The sequence below is a fragment of the Delphinus delphis genome, chromosome 15, assembly GCF_949987515.2.
Source record: "Delphinus delphis chromosome 15, mDelDel1.2, whole genome shotgun sequence".
Classification (NCBI taxonomy): Eukaryota; Metazoa; Chordata; class Mammalia; order Artiodactyla; family Delphinidae; genus Delphinus; species Delphinus delphis.
Genome location: NC_082697.1, coordinates 51,163,856 through 51,169,785, shown reverse-complemented (window position 1 = coordinate 51,169,785; position 5,930 = coordinate 51,163,856). Strand labels below are relative to the sequence as shown.

At 38.5% G+C, this 5,930-nt stretch overlaps 1 pseudogene; it reads left to right on the top strand.

Moving 5' to 3' along the window:
- Window positions 1-3,314: 3,314 nt before the first annotated feature.
- LOC132438732 (cysteine-rich PDZ-binding protein pseudogene) lies at window positions 3,315-3,620 on the top strand (annotated as a pseudogene).
- Window positions 3,621-5,930: the final 2,310 nt, after the last annotated feature.

Genomic DNA, 5,930 nt, shown 5'->3' with positions numbered 1-5,930 from the left:
TAGTTTCCCTGGTGAAGGTCAGCCAAGGAAGGATTTTGAGTTGGGGATGATATAATTCAAATTTTGCTTTAGGATGAGAATCAGGCCTGTGTGCAGGACAGGTTGAAGAGAGGAAGGAACAGAAACCAGGAGACCAGACTGTTTATTCAAGACTTGGCTCAGCACTCAGGACCTGTGTAGGGGCAAGGCTGTGGAGAGGAATGTAAATCACAATCCATGGCCCCAGGGAGTTCAACCTTATGGTGCAAGAGATAGTAAACTGACGATTACTATGAGTGTGATAAGTGCGTTGAAAAAGGCAGTTCAAAGTGCCAAAGAGTGACATTCTTTCTGGAGGAGGCAAAGAAGCTGTGACCCAGCCCTGACAAGTAGGGCTTGTAGGCAGAGGGAAGTTATCAAAAGAAGGAAGAGGGGTGGGTCCCAGGCTGAGAGAACTGCCCAGGCAAAGGCCTGGGTTTGTAGAGGGCCTTGGAGATTTGGCTGGAACAGGAGGGCTAAGAGGAGGGTGATAGGAGATGGATCTGGAAAAGCACTGGTGTTCTCACTGCTGAGGCTGAGCAGGAATGGTTAGTGTGGGGGCAAAGAGCAAGTCTTGACAGAATGGGATGGGGGATGCTCTGTGTATTCTCCTGTTGTGAGCTCCATGTCTGCAGCAACATGACGTTTCAGCCACATCTCCTATCTTCCTTCTGTGATCCAGCCAGGAAGGAATACTGATTCCCAGTATGGCTGAAGGCTCCTGACTCCATACCTGGCCCACGCTGCTCTTATGACCAAAGTTCTGTTCAAACACACATATTCTCTCCATCTATCTATCTCTCTGTCTCTCTGTCTCTCACTCACACACACACACTCCATTTTGGAAATTTTATACAACTTTTATCATCTAGCTGGATGGCTAGATTCAAAGTCAGTCTCCTGAGATTCTTTTTTTAAAAAAATTTTTGGACAAACTCAAAAAATAAAACTGCCTTTAAACAGCTTTATGTTTGATACATTAAAATTTTCAATTTTTTTGATGTTTGCATTTTGCTTTTGTATTCTGGGGCTATAAATATATTCTATATTTTCTTCCAATATGTTTCTATAAACATATCATCACATTTTTATGAATGATATGAAGTACAGATATACTATTTTCCAAATATATTAGCTAATTTTTTTCAAGGATGCTGACTGAATAACCTTTTCATTCCCCACTGATTTGAAGTGACATTGACATAAGATACATTTATGTATATGTGTTAGGGTAAAATTCATTCACATATCTGTTAAGTTTTAACCAGGGAAGCAGAACCTCCATGAGCAATATAAAATAAGGAATTAATTGTAGAGATCACGTTTTACATGATTGTGGGAGTAAGGGGGAAAGCCTATGGAAGGCTGGCTGCCTCTTCATCTACAACTGCTAAAGTCAGAGAAATGAGAAAATCAGAAAAAGAGTTAAGGGGGAAGCAAGGGACAGCGAGGACAAACTGGAACCACATCTGTCTCTCTCTGCCTCTACCCTTGATAACATAATGACTTGCAGAAGGAGCTGGTGCCCTTCACCTTGAATCTGCAAATGTGCCTGGCTCAGGACACTGAGAAGCTAGTGGAAGAGACTTGGTGAGAGCTGCAGGAGCCATGGACCTGCTGCTGACCAAAGGGGCTCAGCAGATCAGTGACCATGTGCATGAGCTAGTGAGTGAGGACTCATCCCTGCACTGACCTCAGAGCTTCATTGCTGTTGCTTCATTTAAACCTTCCCGATCACACACAGATTTCTTTTCAAGCCATACCAACATGGAAGGGAATTCTGGGGAACATAGTTCCCAATATATATATATATATATATATATATATATATATATATATATATATATATATATATATATATATATCAAGAAGATATAACAATTATAAATATATATGCACCCAATATTGGAGCACTTATATATATAAAATAAATATTAGCAGAACTAAAAGGAGAAATAGACAGTGATACAGTTATAGTAGAGGACTTCAATATCCTACTTTCAACAACTGATAGATCATTCAGACAGAAAAACAATAAGGAAATACTGGACTTGAATAACACTATAGACCAATAGACCTAGCAGACATATACAGAACATTCCATCCAAAACCAGAAGAAGACACATTCTTTACAAGGCACATGGCACATTCTTCAGGAGAGATTATACATTAGGTCACAAAACAAGTCTTAACAATTTTAATAAGATTGAAGTCATATCAAGTATCTTACCTAACCACAATGGTACGAAACTAGAAATCAAAAATAGGAGAGGGCTTCCCTGGTGGTGCAGCGGTTGAGAATCTGCCTGCTAATGCAGAGGGCTCGAGCCCTGGTCTGGGAAGGTCCCACATGCCGCGGAGCAACTAGGCCCGTGAGCCACAACTACTGAGCCTGCGCGTCTGGAGCCTGTGCTCCGCAACAAGAGAGGCCGCGACAGTGAGAGGCCCACACACTGCAATGAAGAGTGGCCCCCGCTCGCTGCAGCTAGAGAAAGCCCTCACACAGAAACGAAGACCCAACACAGCCAAAAATAAATAAATAAAATTAAAAGTCCAGTTCCTTCCTAACTCTACTAAAAAAAAAAATAGGAAAAAAATTTATAAATATGTGGAAATTAAATGATATACACCTGTACAACCAACCAATGGGTCAAAGAAGAAATCAAGAGGGAAATAAAAAAACTATCTTGAGACAAATACAACATACCAAAACTTATGGGATTCATCAAAAACAATCCTGAGGTAAGTTAAGAATGATAAACACCTACATTAAGAAAAAAGAAAGATCTCAAACAATCTAACTTTACACCTCAGGGAATTAGAAAAAAGAAGGAAAAATAAGTCCAAAGTTAGCAGATGTAAGGAAATAAAGATTAGAGATAAATTTCAAAGACACTAGAAAGACAATTAAAAAGATCAACGAAACTAATAGTTGGGGTTTTTTAAAAAGATAAAACTGACAAACCTTTAGCTAGACTAACAAAGAAAAAAAGGGAGGAGACATTACAACTGATACTACAGAAATATAAAGCATCATAAGAGACTGCTATGAACAACTATACGCCAACAAATTGTATATAACCTATAAGAAGTGGATAAAATCCTAGAAACATGCAACCTATCAGACTGAATCATAAAGAAATAGAAAATCTGAATGGACCGATTGCAAGTAAGGTAATTGATGCAGTAACCAAAGACCTACCAACAAAGAAAAGCCCAAGACCAGAAGCCTTCGTGGGTGAATTCTACCAAACATTTAAAGAAGAACTAGCTACTACTCCTTCTGTCATGGAAAGATGGTGTGTGAAAAATGTAAAAAGAAACTTGGTACTGTTATCACTCTAGATACATGGAAAGATGGTGCAAGGAATATCACAGGAAGTGGTGGAAGAGAGCTGGACAAAAATAAAGCTTTGACCTAAAAAAAAAAGCAAGACTTGATCCACATGGAAAGAATACGTCCTCCACTTGCAGAATTTGTAAAAGTTCTGTGCACCAACTGGGTTCTCATTATTGCCAGTGCTGTGCCTACAAAAAGGGCGTCTGCACTGTGTGGGGAAAAAAATTTGGATACCAAAAACTACAAGCAAACGTCTGTCTAGATGTATTGAAGTTTCTGGCTTTCATATGATTTACTTTTTGCTTTGAATTTTCAAGGCATAACATAGATGTTCAGGTTACAAAATATGTCTTAAAACAATTAGGTTTAAATCAGGGAAGTTGATTGGTATTCATTCTTCTGTTTTCAAGCAGTTCTGAACTGCAACAGTGTAACTAGTTTTCTGTCTTAAGTTGCTTTTTTTCCTTACAAACATCTTATTGAACTGGAATACATGGCAAATGTAATGAAAAATGATTTTCCCAGTTCTATATGTACTTTTTATTTATCATTATTTATATATTATTTTTATCCTTTCTCTCTACTTTATTTGTAGATATTGCAAAAGTGTGAAGGAGATTATTGATATTTGGCTCTGAACTTGGCATCCAGACATGTAATTCTTCCCTCATTCCCTGTTGGTTGCATAGTTCTCAGAATCAGCAGCCCCTTAATTAATTGCAGCTTCATAGGGAATTTAAATATCTGAGACCTTTATTACTAAATTTTTCCTTAAGTAATTAGCCCAGACCCAAATCAAACACAAGCTGTAGTTATGATATTTTCTATTTGTTCTTGAAGCCAAAGTACCATTATCTTTCATATGAGAATGAGAACACAAGGGATACCCTGTATATGTCCACATGAATACATTGGATTTCAGAAAAATACATATTCCATACATTACCTTGAATTCAAACTGTCATGAAAGCCAGGATAACTATGTGCACCCATGATGATATGCAATGAATGAATCACCACTCTTAGGGAAAGTGCTTTGATGCAGAAACCAAACTTTTTTTTACCTCCTCTACTTCCCCCTCCCCTGCTAAAAATAAATAGAATTTAATTAATTAATTAAAGAAGAATTAATGCCAATATTTCTCAACTTTCCAAACAATTGAAGAGGAGGGAACACTTCCAAACTCATTTTATAAGGTCAGCATTACCCTCATACCAAAGCCAGATAAAGACAGTATAAAAAAAGAAAATTATAGGCCAATATCTCTGATGAACATAAATGCAAAAACCCTCAACAAAATGAGAGAAAACTGAATTAAACAGCACATTAAAAGGATCATGCGGGCTACCCTGGTGGCGCAGTGGTTAAGAATCTGCCTGCCAATGCAGGCGACACAGGTTCAAGCCCTGGTCCAGGAAGATCCCACATGCCGCACAGCAACTAAGCCTGTGCTCTACAACTACCGAGCCTGCACTCTAGAGCCTGTGAGCCACAACTGCTGAGCCCGCGTGCCACAACTACTGAAGCCCGTGCACCCTAGAGCCCATGCTCTGCAACAAGAGAAGCCACCGCAATGAGAAGTACTGCAATGAAGAGTAGCCCCTGCTCTCCGCAACTAGAGAAAGCCCACGTACAGCAATGAAGACCCAACACAGCCATAAATAAATAAATAAATAAGTTCACTATTGAAATAAAAAAGGATCATGCACCACAACCAAGTGAAATTTATCCATGGGATGAAAGGAAAATTAAACATATGCAAATCAATAAATGTGATATACTACACTAACAGATTGAAGAATAAGAATTATATGATCATCTCAGTAAATTCCAAAAAAGCATTGACAAAATCCAACATCCTTTTTATGATAAAAACTCTCAACAAATGAGGTATAGAAGGAATGTACCCCAACATAATAAAGGCCATATATGACAAGCCCACAGCTAACATATTCAACAGTGAAAAGCTGAAAACTGTTCCTCTAGATCAGGAACAAGACAAGGATGCCTACCTTCACCACTTTTTTTTTTTTTTTTTTGGAGTAAAATTGCTTTACAATATTGTGTTAGTTTCTGCTGTACAATGAAGTGAATCAGCTATATGTATACCTATACTCCCTCCCTCTTGGACCTCCCTCCCACCTCCCCCATCCCACCCATCTAGGTCGTCACAGAGCACTGAGCTGAGCTCCCTGGGCTATACAGCATGTTCCCTCTAGCTATCTATTTTACACATGGTAGTGTATTTATGTCAAACCTAATCTCCCAATTCATCCCACCCTCCCCTTACCCCGCTGTGTTCACATATCTATTCTCTATGTCTATGTCTCTATTCCTGCCCTACAAATAGGTTCATTTGTACCATTTTTCTAGATTCCACACATATGTGTTAATATATGATATTTGTTTTTCTCTTTCTAGGTTACTTCACTCTGTATGACACCACTTCTATTCAATATAGTGCTGGAAATCCTAGCCAGATCAATTAGACAAGAAAAAGAAATAAAAGGCATACAAATCAGAAAAGAAGTTAAATTCTCCCTGTTTGTAAATGACATAGTCTTACATATA